General features: G+C 37.3%; 1 protein-coding gene across 7 annotated transcripts in view; it reads left to right on the top strand.

The window, feature by feature from the left end:
* TMEM156 (transmembrane protein 156) overlaps positions 1 to 14,744 on the top strand; it is a 65,848-nt gene that overhangs the window by 10,985 nt on the left and 40,119 nt on the right. The window lies entirely within an intron of this gene.

Raw genomic sequence — 14,744 nt, 5'->3', positions numbered from 1 at the left:
TTGTGATATGATTGTTGAAACCTAGGATAAGAAAATAAATAAATGTAAATTGAAACTGTTTTTACATGTCAGTAAAAGATTTGAAAATATATTAATGTGACAGTTCAGATGATAAATGTGCTCCCCAGCATTTAATAAGAAGAAAGGGTAAAAAGAAAATGCTGTATTCTATCACTAAAGTTATATGAATTTGCTTAAAATCAGCAAAAAGTTTATATTTGATGACTTGCTGCAATGATTATTGTTGCATATACATGACGCTAAGTGGCCAGATAAAAAATATTTTGCTAAATAAACACTGTGCAATTTTGTGAATGACTGAATTTTTCAAATTTTTCTTGGTTTTCTAGCATTATGCTGTTTAGGATAAAAACCATAACATATATTTTTTAATTCTTGATTCCACATAGTGAAAAATATAAAGAGAATAGTAAGAATTTAAATGGAGATAACATATTTCGATTTTTAAGCTTTTTGTGGTGGAGAGTAACCTCATTTAATAGTTATCTAAGGTAGGCCATAATGTGGACCTTGCACCTCCAAAAAATTAGGTTCATCTAATGTAAACCAGGTAATCAGCTTAAAAAGGATTTCATAAACTGTTTGCTAACTATTGGTTAGTGTTTTATGAGAACTAGTGATTGCCAGACCATGTTAAAGGTTTTTCTTTTTTGAGCAGATGCCTTTACAGTAATCAACCATCAATGATTTCCATTTTCTTACTTTCATAACTGATTACATCAGCCCTCAATACTCCCTATATTGCCTCCCCAAACTGAAAATAGCCATTTGTCTTTTCCTGGTCCAAGAACAGCATAGATATTTCCTTGGACTCTTTGGAGGGGGGGATGGATTTATTTGGGAATTTTGTTTCAAAGAGACCCTCCTTGGGGCAAACAAACAAAGATGTTTGAAAACCATCATCTTAATCCTGATGTCATTTTGCGGTAGAAGGAATTTTGCACAGAGCCACCATTAATGAAAGGCTGATTATTGGGCAAAATATTTTACACATGCAATAGTGCAATAATAATGCTTTATATTTTATAATGGCTTATGGATCACCAGGAACAAGTTCATATAGCCTCACTTTATATAATCTAATGTAGATTCAACTAAGGGCACATAATTGTTTCACTTTTTTCAGTAGTTTTTTAAATCACAATAATAGTTGCCTCATGAAATGTGTTGACTTGTCAACTAGAGTATTTCATAAAATAAAATACCTGGTAAATTATTTAGATGATAAGCTAAGAGTGTTCAAGAAGTGCTAAAATTAACCTTGAGACTCTCCTGTACAGTCTTACTCTTCTTATCAGTTACTTGTGGGTTTTTTTTTTCATTTTTTTTCTTATATCCCATTCACTTTTATTTCTAAGATAAATATTATAAAATGATTTTTACTTATAAATTATTCACTGATACCATGTCGTTAAGACATCACATGAATTCAGAGGGAATCTTAATGAGGAATAATGTATTCACGAAGTCTAATAGATTTGATTTCAAAATAATAAACCCTCTGAAGGCCTAAGTTAAAAATAGAGAACTGTGTTTGATCCTTTTTCATCAAGAATGTATCTGAGTCTCTGAATAATCATTACTCAGAATATTCAATTATCATAATTACACAGTATAAGCTATCTAGTCTAACTTCACTGAAGAAGAGGAACTTCTTCAATGGTGTTTTGGACTTTTAATGAGTTTGCACTGAGCATATGCACTGGCAAGAGCAACTATTTTAATACTTTCAGTTTATTTGAAAGGCAGCTTATCCCGAGATCCAATAGTTAATATAACGATATGATAGACTTCTGTTGCACATAGATAATGGAGATAGAAAGGGGAATGGATATATTTTGATTCAGAACTGCTTGCAATTAAGGGAGCCTGGGTTGCCCCCAAACAAGAGACTTCACCAAACTTTTCTTAGACTTGCAGTGTTTAAGAGAGAGCTGGTTAACTCAAATAAATCTCAGTGATCTTTTATTTACTTATTTATATTTATGAATAGCGCCTCCCTGTGCTCACTTTGGCACGTGTACTGAAATTGGAATGAATAGGATCTACCTGGACCGGGAACCTGGGGCTACAAAAACGAAAGGCAATTCTTCCTTCAAGGAGTTTTCAGTCAGGAGGATGCCTGACTGGCAAATAATTAAAGATAGTACTGTAATTACTAAAGCAGCAATGCATAAAGGTGTGATGGAACCTAAAAGTTGCTTCCAGGCCTGTCTGGGGAGGATGTTCCTTCCATTTTTGTTGCAAAGAGAAATCACTGTCTGTCAGAGTTCTAATGATCAGCTAATATTTCTCCTTACCTGCCTGCAGAAGCACTTTCTAAGAGAAGCAATTATTATTGATTTTCAGATAAAATGTACTCATCTAAATATCTCAGAAATTCTTGAAACCAGAAACTGTAGTGAGTTATACAAGTGTCTTACTGATCATTCGTGGCAATGCGAGACAGGAATAGCAAACATGAAAACACCTGAAACCTAATTTTATCTAGCTGTTCCACTTCCTCACTTACATTTTAAGAACCAAACTGACATAAACCGTGTTTACCAGCTTTCATTTCCCCCTTGCATTTCACACTTTCTGATGGAAATGATAGTATAATGGGCAGTGAACTTTAAGAAAACAATGGATAAAGCAACTTGACTTAGGAACTAGAGGATAAATCCCGAAGTGTATGAGCCTCTGTACACCTTACTTCTGTCTGTATGATAAAGAACAGTGTTAGCAAGGGTCACTGCAACTAATTTGCCTGAGAGTGTTATCTTTGTTCTTAAAAAAGGGCACTTTATTTCCCTCTTATTGACTGGCTCATTGATAGAAAGTTAATCAGCGATGTCTACCGCCTCCGGGGCGGCCCTGGGGCGCCCCTGTCCCCGGACCAATTGCTTCCGAAAGGCGATTCGGAGGAGCTGGAGGAGGAAGACGGAGCTAGAGGAGCTAGAGGAGACCCTGCCGGAGAGACTGTGGGCGCTGCCGGAGATGTTCCCACAGAGGGTCCGGTCCGCAGCTGGAGCCACTTTTGATCTCTCCCTCTCTGTGGCTCCGAAAATGTACAGGCTTTCCAGGGCAGCCTTGTATGGCTTGGGACCACTTTCTTCATTTCATGATCCTGGTTCTTCTTGTTCTCTTCGAGACTGGGAAGCTGCCCCTGGAGCCGCAGCGGCAGAAACTTCTAGGGCCTAACCCAGGGCGCTCAAGAGGAACGCTCAAGAAGCGCGCTACCTTCGCTTTTGGGAAAGATCTAGATCGCCACTGCTCTATGACTGGTCTTGGTGGGACAAATTTGAAAATTCAGTAGTGTTTGAACTGCTGATTATTGGGATTCTCTCTCTCTCTCTCTCTCTCTCTTTTTTTTTTTTTTTTTAGGATTCTCCCCAAAGTCTCATGGAGACTTCCAACTTGCAACTGTGTCCTCCGCCCTGTCTCATTTCTTCTGTCCTCGCTCTGATACCAGAGAGCAGCAATGCGGATGGTTAGGCCTGCCCTGGCCATCCCACGCCTTTCCCTAAATCGCTCATGACCGGCAGATCTCACAATCCCACTGTGGCACAGGAACTGATGCCACTGGGAAGGATACACCGCTGACCATTTTTGTTTTTAAGCATGGAGATGTTGCACACACTATGAAATCCGTAATGGATTACAGCCGTAGTGTTAAGCAGACGCTGTGAATTGCTATGTTGGAAAGGAGGGAGGGCCGGACAGCAGTTTCATCCATAGGATGGGGACTGCGGAGGACAGAGCAGGAGCTCATTTCCTCTGCTCATTTTGGCTATGAGAGACCTGTGTGTCTGTCTAAAAAAGAAAAAATGTAAGCGCTCACTTTTTTGTATTTAAATATTAAAAACAATGCCAATGGAAAAAAGAAAAAAAAAAAGAAAGAAAGTTGATCAGTAATCCCCAATAAGGTCTGGGAAAGAGACTAATGGGTATTAAAGTTTTTTTTTTAAAGATTTATTTGTTTATTTGAGAGAGAGAGAGAGAGAGAGAGAGAATTTTAAGCAGACTCCCTGCTTAGTGGGAGCCCGCGCCGGGGCTTGATTTCATGACCCTCAGATCATGACCTGAGACAAAATCAAGAGTCGGATGCTTAACCGACTGAACACCCAGGTGCCCCTAAAATGTCTTTAAAAATGTAATAAATACTTACACATGTACCAGGTACTATACCAAGTACTTTTACATATAACTCATTTTGATGCATTAAATATTTCAACTCCTTCATGGTGAAACATCATTCTCAAGAGAGACTTTTCCGAAAATATTCAGAGAGAAGGAATAAAACTAGATGGATACATTTACTTTGTTGTAACATTTTATATCTTATGGAGTTTTCTGAATCTTTGTAGATGAGAATGACTACTTATCGACACAATGTTTGCATGTATATTTCACATACTAGGTGTTGGCAAAAAAAAAAAAAGATACTGCTGGCTATGTTTTCCACTGCTTTGGCAGAACTGGTTTTAGTCTCTCCTCTATTAGGTTCTATACCACCAACCCTTGCTTGGAATGCTTTCTATCAGCTTGTCTCATTGCATTGGTAGATAAATGCTCTCTCTGTATATCTTTTTTGTTTTTATAGAAAAAACAACTTTCTTTAGTAAGAAGGTAATATATCTTACCCCTATACTGCTCTGTTTCTTTTCTCCATAGCACTTATACCCTATATAACTTATTTATTGTGTATACTTTTTGTTGTCTGATTTTCTCCAAATAGAATGTCAGCTCGATGAAAAGGAGGTTCTTGTTTATTTTGGTCATATTTTAAGCACTTAGGACAGAACTTGTCACATGAGGAGGCACTCACTGAGTATTTGTTGACTGAGTGAATTTTCTGAGTCATATTGTAAAGAAATAAAAGGGAAACATTCTTAAAGGAAGCACTTCTTAGCTGATCCTCACAACCACCTTCTGATTTAGGCTGACCAGGCATCTTACATTTTGAAACAAAATTTTACTGCTCACCTAGAATTTTTAGGGTTCTGGGATTGAGCCCTTCCTCTAGCTCCTTGCTCAGTGGGGTGCCTGCTTATCTCTCTGCCCCTCCCATGCTTGTGCTCTTTCTCTCGCTTTCTCTCTCTCCCCCATCAAATAAATAAAATCTTAAAAAAAACAACAAAGTTCTTTCCCAAATGTACTATGAATAAATCCATATCCTGTCCAGACTCCCCTGTTCCTTATCTGGTTGAACATCATGAATATATCATTCATTTGCAACATGATATATTTTTACCCCTTCCCGCTCAATATTACTAGGGAAGCTTCAATTATTGAACCCAAAATATAAATAAAATTATTTGAATTTTTGCTATTGAAATTGATACTCTGTTAGTCTATGCCAGTTGTTAAAGAGGCAGACCTGTGACCAAAGGAAAACAATGTAAGTTAACGAATATATCTGTAAATTAGGTGGCCAAGCCATAAGCTTTTTTCTCTCCTGGTAGCTAATATATATATTTTTAAAGATCTAATCTTATGTTTATTTTTTTATTAACATATAAGATATTATTTGTTTCAGGGGTAGAGGTCTGTGATTCATCAGTCTTACATAATTCACAGCGTTCACCATAGCACATACCCTCCCAATGTCCATCACCCAGCCACCCCATCCCTCCCACCCCTCACCACTCCAGCAACCCTCAGTTTGTTTTCTGAGATTAAGAGTCTCTTATGGTTTGTCTCCCTCTCTGGCTTCATCTTGTTTCATTTTTCCCTCCCTTCCCCTATGATCCTCTGTCTTGTTTCTCAAATTCCTCGTATCAGTGAGGTCATATGATAATTGTCTTTCTCTGACTGACTTATTTCACTTAGCATCATACCCTCTAGTTTCATCCACGTCGTTGCAAATGACAAGATTTCATTTTTTGATGGCTGCATAATATTCCATTGTGTATATATAACACATCTTCTTTATCCATTCATCTGTTGATGGACATCTGGGCTTTTTCCATAGTTTGGCTATTGTGGACATTGCTGCTATAAACGGGGTGCACGTGCCCCTTTGGATCACTACATTTGTATCTTTGGGGTAAATACCCAGTAGTTCAATTACTGGGTCATAGGGTAGCTCTATTTTCAACTTTTTGAGGAACCTCCATACTGTTTTCCAGAGTGGCTGCACCAGCTTGCATTCCCACCAGCAGTGTAGGAGGGTTCCCCTTTCTCTGCATTCTCGCCAACATCTGTCGTTTCCTGACTTGTTAATTTTAGCCATTCTGACGGGTGTGAGTGTGGAGGGGACTGCGGAGGACAGAGCAGGAGCTCATTTCCTCTGCACATTTTGGCTATGAGAGACCTGTGTGTATGAGGTGGTAACTCATTGAGGTTTTGACTTGTCTTTCCCTGATGCTGAGCGATGTTGAGCACTTACTTTTTCATGTGTATGTTGGCCATTTGCATGTCTTCTTTGCAGAAATGTCTGTTCATGTCTTTGGCAGCTAATATTTTTAAATTGCTGAATTATGATACAGAATATCCAATAATGATGAAAGATATTTAGAAACCATTGGCTGTGTTTTGTTTAGTTTGGCTATTATTTTTTACAGGCACAACTTACAATAAAATACAAAGATCTTAAGTGTTCGGTTTTATAAATTTTGACAATTTTCTGTGCCTCTGTAATTACAGCACCATACAAAATAAAGATTTTCATCACTCCCAGAAAGATTCCTTTTGCTCTTTTCTGTCAAATCTCCTCCTCTCCCCAAGGCAACGTTCTGACCTATGTCACCATAGCTTAGTTTTATCCCTTTTTATATTTTATATAGATGAAACCATCACACAGTGTCTATTTTTGGTCCAGCTTTTTACCTTAGTGTAATGTTTTTGAAATTCATCCTTGTTTATGAAGTTCATCCGTAGCTCCTTTCTACTTATTGCTAAATGATCCATCATACAAATACATCACATTTGTCCCTTTGGCCACTGGGTTGTTTCCAGATTTTGGCCATTATAAATATCCTGTTATGAACATTCTTGTACAACTCTTTGTATGAAAATATGCTTTCATTTCTATCAGGTAACTATGTTGTAGTAAAATAACTTAATTTTATAAGAAACCGCCAAATGCATTGCCAAAGTGGTTGTTTCCAGTGGTAAAAATTTCTTACTTTCTTCAGTTTACATTCCATATACTGAAGCATTAACACTTAGAATATATATTTTCTGAAATAATCTATGCTTCTTCCCAAAGTTCCTTGACAGCTCATTAACAGAGAAATAGCCTAGGTGTTGGGAAAATATGACTTGACATATAGTAGTTTCTGGAGCTCCTATTGCCTGTCAAGTAATGAAGATTTTACTGTAAATTCTCACTTATTTTTGAAGGTCAACAGAGAGTTGAGACTTCTGTTCTTGTAGTCATAGCTTGAAAAACACTTATGGCACAAAATATCTAAAAATGTGAGACAAAACATTAAAGACAACAGCAACAGAATACATAGTTGAAGTAGTAAGAAAATAAGAAAACTCCTCAAAGGTGGAAAATGATTAGAAATTACAAATTCAGATTGGTAGTGAGAGTAAGCAGGTTGGTGACCTGAGGAACATCTACCAATTCCTGGTGGCCTAGAATCTCAGTTTCATGGGTCACACATAGGGGGACAGAAGCCAAAGCTTAAGACTGGGACACAGAATGTGACATGCTCTGCAAAGGAGCAAGGAGTAATCTAGGAAAAAATGTGCTGGCTGTGAGGAAATTTGTCTGTCTACATCTAGGCCCTGGAGAGAACAAGGAAAAAATTTCCCTTGAGAGTCTGTGAACATGAACTGGCCATTACTTGGATATTAACGCTCATTGCCTATGAAGTGTGAAAAGCCCAATCCAAGAATTAATTTTTGTTTTAGTTTTTTTTTTTCTTGGATAAATTTGACATATGACATTGTGTAAATTTAAGGTATGCCGCATGTTACTTTGCTACAATTATATATTTGTAATATGTTTGCCATTGTAACAATATTTATCACATCACATACTTAGAGGGAAATATTACTATCTATAATCAATATACTCTACATTAGATATCTATGGCTTGTTTAGTACTTAATTAATTATAAATTTGTACTTTAAACACCATCAATCTTGTCCCCCCATCTTCATCCCCTGGTAACAACTGTTTTACTCTTTATTTATGCATTTGATTTTTAATTTTTTTAATCTTTAAGTTTTTATTTAAATTCCAGTTAACATACAGTGTAATATTAGTTTCAGGTGTACAATATAGTGATTCAGCATTTCCATACAACACCTGTGCTCGTCACAAGTGCCCTCTTCCAACCCCATCACCTATTTAACACACTCCCCCACCACCTCCCCTCCATTAACCATCAGTTTGTTCTCCATAGTTAAGAGTCTGTTTCTTGATTTGCCTCTCTCTCTTCTTTTTCCCCATTACGTTCATTTGTTCTTTTTTTTTTTTTTTAAAGATTTATTTATTTATTTATTTTAGAGAGAGAGAGAGAGAGCATGCTTGGTGGAGAGGGGCAGAGGGAAAGAGAGAATCTCAAGCAGCCTCCCTGTAGAGCTCAGAGCCCCATGCCAGGCTCCATCTCAGGACTCTGAGATCCTGACCCAAGCCGAAGTCAAGATTTGGGCCCTTCACTGACTGAGCCACCCAGGCACCCCCATTTGTTTTCTTTCTTAAATTCCACATATGAGTGAAATCATAAGGTATTTGTCTTTCTCTGACTGACTTACTTCACTTAGCATAATGTTCTACAGCTCCATCCATATCGTTGCAAATGGCAAGATTTCATTCTTTTTTATGGCTGAGTAATAGTCCATTGTGTATATATCCCACCTCTTCTTTATCCATTCATCCCTTGATGGACACTTGGGCTGTTTCCATAATTTGGCTATTGTAGATAATGCTGCTATAAACACCAGAATGCATGTATCCCTTTGAATTGGCGCTTTTGTATTCTTTGGGGTAATACTCAGTGGTGTAATTGCTGGATCATAGGGTAGTTCTATTATTAACTTTTTGAGGAAACTCCATACTGTTTTCCAGAGTGGCTGTACCAGTTTGCATTCCCACCAACAGTACAAGAGGGTTCCCCTTTCTCCACATCCTTGCCAACACCTGTTGTTTCTTGTGTTGATTTTAGTCATTCTGACAGGTGTGAGATGATATCTCGTAGTTTTGATTTGCATTTCCCTGATGATCTGTGATATCGAACATCTTTCCGTGTGTCTGTTGGCCCTCTGTATGTCTTCTTTGGAAAAATGTCTATTCATGTCTTCTGCCCACTTTTTAATTGGATTAATCATCTTTTGGGTGTTGAGTTTTAATTTTGTTAAATATTTCCTTTACTCTGCAAAGGATTTTATTCTGATGAAGTCCTAATAATATATATATATATACATATATATATATATTTGCTTTTTGCTTCCCTTGCCTCAGGAGACATATCTAGAAAGAAATTGCTATAGCTGATGTCAAAGAGGTTACTGACTCAAGGACTTTTATGGTCTCATGTTTCACATTTAGGTCTTTAATCCATTTTGTGTATGGTATAAGAAAGTGGTCCAATTTCATTCTTTTGCATGTTGCTGTCCAGTTTTCCCAACACAATTTGTTGAAGAGCCTATCTTTTTCCCATTGGATATTCTAGTCTGCTTTGTCAAAATAAATTGACCATATAGGTGTAGGTTCGTTTCTGGGTTTTCTATTCTGTTCTACTGATCTATGTGTCTATTTTTGTGCCAGTACCATACCATCTTGATCACTGCAGCTTTGTAATATACCTTGAAGTCTGGAATTTTGATGCCTCCAGCTCTGCTTTTCTTTTTCAAGGTTGTTTTGGCTATTTGGGGTCTTTTGTGGTTCCATACAAATTTTAGGATTGTTTGTTCTAGTTCTGTGAAAAACACTGTTGGTATTTAGATAGGGATTGCATTATATGTGTAGATTACTTTGGGTAGGATAGACATTTTAACAATATTTATTCTTTTAATCCATACGTATGAAATGTCTTGTGCATCATTTCTTTGTGTCATCTTCAATTTCTTTCATCAGTGTTTGATGGTTTTCAGAGTACAGGTCTTTCACCTCTTGGGATAGGTTTATTCCTAGGTATCTTACTGGTTTTGGTGCAATAGTAAGTGGAATTAATTCCTTAATTTCTCTTTCTGCTGCTTCATTATTGGTGTATCTAAATCAACAGATTTCTGTATGTTGATTTTATATCCTGTGACTTTACTGAATTTGTTTATCTGTTCCAGCAGTTTTTTGGAGTCTTTCAGGATTTTATATATAGTATTGTGTCCTCTGCAAATAGTGGAACTTTTATTTCTTCTTTACCGATTTGAGTGTCTTTTATTTCTTTTTCTTGTCTGATTGCTGTGGCTAGGACTTTCAGTACTATGTTAAATAAAAGTGGTGAGAGTGGACATCCTTCTCTTGTTCCTGAACTTAGGGGAAAGCCTCTCGGTTTTTCTCCATAAAGGATGATGTTAGCTGTGGGTTCTGTTTTGTCTTTATTATGTTGAGGTATGTTCACTCTAAACCTACTTTGTTGAGGATTCTTTTCATGAATGGATATTGTACTTTGTCAGATGCTTTTTCTGCATCTCTTGAAATGATCATATGGTTCTTATCCTTTCTCTTATCGATGTGATGCATCACATTGATTGATTTGGGAACACTGAACCACCCTAGCAACCCAGGAACAATCCCACTTGATCATGGTGATTTTTTAAAAGTATACTGTTGGATTTGGTTTGCTAGTGTTTTATTGAGAATTTTTGCATCCACATTCATCAGGGATATTGGCTTGTAGTTCTTTTTTTTAGAGGAGTCTTAATCTGGTTTTGGTATCAGGGTAATGCTGGCCTCATAGAATGAATTTAAAAGTTATCCTTCCTTTTCTATTTTTTGGAATAGTTTGAGAAGAATAGGTATTAACTCTTCTTAAAATGCTTGGTAGAATTCACCTGTGAAGCCATCTGGCCCTGGACCTTTGTTCGTTGGGAGTTTTTTGATTACTGATTCAACTTCTTTGCTGGTTATCAATCTGTTCAAGTTTTCTATTTCTTCCTGTTTCAGTTTTGGTAATTTATATGTTTCTGGGAATTTATCAATTTCTTCCAGGTTGTCCCATTTGTTGGCATATTGTTTTTCATAATATTTTCTTATAATTGTATTTCTGTGGTGTTTGTTGTTATTTCTCCTCTCTCATTTGTGATTTTTTATTTGTGTCCTTTCTCTTTTCTTTTTGATCAGTCTTTCTTTTTGATAAGTCTGGCTTTGATAAGAACAGAGCAACAATCGGTTGTATTGTTTTTTAGTTTCTATATCATTTATCTCTGGCTTTAGGCTTTGTTTGTTGTTCTTTTTCTAGCTCCTTTAGGTCTAAGGTTAAGTTATTTGCGATTTTTTCTTGTTTCCTAAAGTAGACCTGTATTGCTATATACTTAACTCTTAGGACTGCTTGTGCTGCATCTCAAAGGTTTTGGATCATTGTATTTTCATTTTTATTTGTTTTCATGTATTCTTAAAATTTCTTCTTTTTTTAATTTAAATTTTGCTTAATTAACATACAGTGCAATATTAGTTTCTGGAGTAGAATTCAGTGATTCATCACTTACATACAACACCCAGTGCTCATCATTAATTTCTTCTTTGATTTCCTGGTTGACCCATTCATTGTTTAGTAGCATGTTGTTTAACCTCCATGTATTTGTGGTCTTCCCAAATGTTTTCTTTTGGGTGACTTCTAGTTTCAAAGTGTTGTGGTCAGAAAAGATGCATGGTATGATTTCAATCCTTTTGTATTTGTTGAGGCCTGTTTTGTGACCTAATATGTCATCTATTCTGGAGAATGTTCCATGTGCCCTTGAAAAGAATGTGAATTCTGCTGTTTTACGATGGAATGTTCTGAATATACCTGTTAAATCCATCTGATCCAGTGTGTCATTTAAAGTCAATTTTTCCTTGTTTATTTTCTGTTTAGATGATCTGTCCATTGATGTAAGTGGGGTGTTAAAGTCCCCTACTATTACTGTATTATTATTGATTATTCCTTTATGTTTGTTATTAACTATTTTATATATTTGGATGCTCCCATGTTGCATGCATATTTACAATTGTTAGATCTTTTTGTTGGATTGTCCCCTTCATTACAATATAGTGCTGTTCTTTACTCTTGTTACAAGTCTTTGTTTTTAAGTCTAGTTTGTCCAATATAAGTACTGTTACTCCATCTTCCTTTTGACATCCATTTGCATCCATCCCCCTCACTTTCAATCTGCAGGTGTCTTTAGTTCTAAAATGAGTCTCTTGTAGGCAGCATATAGATGGCTTGTTTTTTTTTTGTTTTTTTTTTGTTTTGTTTTTACCCATTCTGACACCCTATGTCTTTTGATTGGAGTGTTTGACATCTATTTGCATGATAAATGTTTCTCCATCCCCCTCACTTTCAATCTGCATGTGTCTTTAGTTCTAAAATGCGTCTCTTGTAGGCAGCATATAGATGGGTCTTGTTTTTTTTTTTTAATTTTTAAGTCTACCAGAATGTTTAATCAATGACACATATGGTGTCCATATATCTTATTTTGGGCTTTAAAAAAAAACTGCCTGAATAAAGCATCCCATAGAATTTTTACCCCCCTTGATCATATATATTTTTTTAATTGAAATTGTTATTTTGAGATAATTTTAGATTCACACAGAATTGTAAGAAGTAATACAGAGATATCCCCTATACTTTTTTTTTTTTAGTGTTTTGATGTAGTGTTCCATGATTCATTGTTTGCGTATAACACCCAGTGCAACACGTGCCCTCCTTAATACCCAGCACTGGGCTAACCCATCCCCCCAACCCCCTCCCCGGTCTTGTATTTTTTTTTTTATCCATTCTGACACCATATGTCTTTTGATTGGAGCATTTAGTCCATTTACATTCAAAGTAATTATTGATAGATATGTATTTATTGCCATTTTATTACTTGTTTTGTGGTTGATTCTGGAGATTTTCTCTGATCCTTTCTTGTCACTTTTGGGCTCTCCTTTGCACTCAAAGAGTCCTCTTCAGTATTTCTTGCAGGGCTGGTTTAGTGGTCACAAACTCCTTTAGTTTTTGTCTGTCTGGGAAACTCTCTATCTCGCCTTTTTATTCTGAATGATAGTTTTGCTGGATAGAGTATTCTTGGTTGCAGGTTTTTCCCATTCAGCACTTTGAGTATATCATGCCACTCTCTTCTGGCTTGCCAAGTTTCTGTTGATAAATCTCCAGCTAGCCTTATGGGTCTTCTCTTGTAAATTAAGGACTCCTTCTGTCTTGCTGCTTTTAAGATTGTTTCTTTATCACTGTATTTTGCAAATTTAATTATGTCTTGGCATTGGCCTGCTTTTGTTGGTTTTTTAAAAAGATTTTATTTATTGATTTGAGAGTGAGAGCCCATGCACAAGTGGGGGTGGGGAGAGGCCAGCGGGAGAGGGAAAGCAGACTCACAGGGCTCAATCCCAGGACCTTGAGATCATGACCTGAGCCAAAAGCAGATGCTTGCTTAATCAACTAAGTCACCCAGGCACCCCCCTTTTGTTGATTTTGATGGGAGTTCTTTGTGCCCCTGGATCTGGATATCTGTTTCCTTCCCCAGATTAGGAAAGTTTTCAGCTATTATTTTCTCCAATAAATTTTCTGCCCCCTTTTCTCTTTTTCTTTTGCGACTCCTATAATATGAATGTTACTATGTTTGATGGAGTCACTGAGTTCCCTAATCTATTCTCGTGCTGCACAATTCTTTTTCTCTTTTGTTTAGCTCCATTACTTTCCACTATTTTGTCTTCTAGGTCACTGATTCATTCCTCTGCTTCCTCCAACCTGCTGTTCATTGCATCAAGCCTGTTTCCAATCTTGTTTATTGCATTCTTCATCTCTGATTGATTCTTTCTTAACTCTTTTATCTCTGTGGTAAGGGTCTCACTGATGTCTTCTATTTTTTTTCTCAAGCCCAGTGAATATACTTAGGATTGTTGCTTTAAATTCTCCATCAGGCATGTTACTTTTATATCTGTTTCACTTAGTTCTCTGGCTGTGGCCTTATCTTGTTTTCATTTGGGATAAATTCCTCTGTCGTGGCATTTTGCCTAAGTTTCTGCCTTCTGTGTGTTTTAAAAGCCAGTATGTTTCCTGCTCCTGGAAGTAATGGCTATATGAAGAAGAGGTCATGTGGTGTCCAGGGCTTGATCCTTCAGGGAATGTCTCTGATGTGCACTGCATGTGGCCTGCTATTGTGTTTCGGTTGCTCTATTCTGCAGGCTAGTCATCTGCAGAGGCTCTCCTTGCCTGCTGTGTGCAGTGTTTGGTCCTTGGCCTGAATGTAGCAAATTTTAACAAGGTGTGCTCTGATCTGCTTGTGAAATGAGACCTGATATCGCTTCCACCAGAACTGAGACCCTGAAGAACTCTCAGGTTAGGAGATGTGGTGTGAGTAAGAGTTTGTGCTGGTCTTCCCAGTGAGGGGCTCACTGAGCTGGGACTGAGGCAGGCTTGACTGAGAAGGACAGTCTAGCCGGAGAGCAGGTGTGTGGGGCTTGATGTCAGCAAGATAGGCAGCTAGTGTCAGTGCTGCGTTGCCTCCTGCTGGTGGCTCTGTGTCTATCCTGAGGGGCGGGGAAGGGAAATTGCACCAGCCAGCTCCTTTGTTCCCTGAGAGGAGTCTTCATGAGCACTGCCTCTCAGGGACATGCTCTGAGAAGAGCAAATAATCTCCCCAC

Source organism: Callorhinus ursinus, unplaced genomic scaffold, assembly GCF_003265705.2.
Source record: "Callorhinus ursinus isolate GAN/ISIS: 27379988/994484 unplaced genomic scaffold, GSC_fseal_2.0 scaffold4, whole genome shotgun sequence".
NCBI lineage: Eukaryota > Metazoa > Chordata > Mammalia > Carnivora > Otariidae > Callorhinus > Callorhinus ursinus.
Note: the sequence above shows the minus strand (reverse complement) of the source record. Positions and strands in the feature narration are given on the sequence as shown.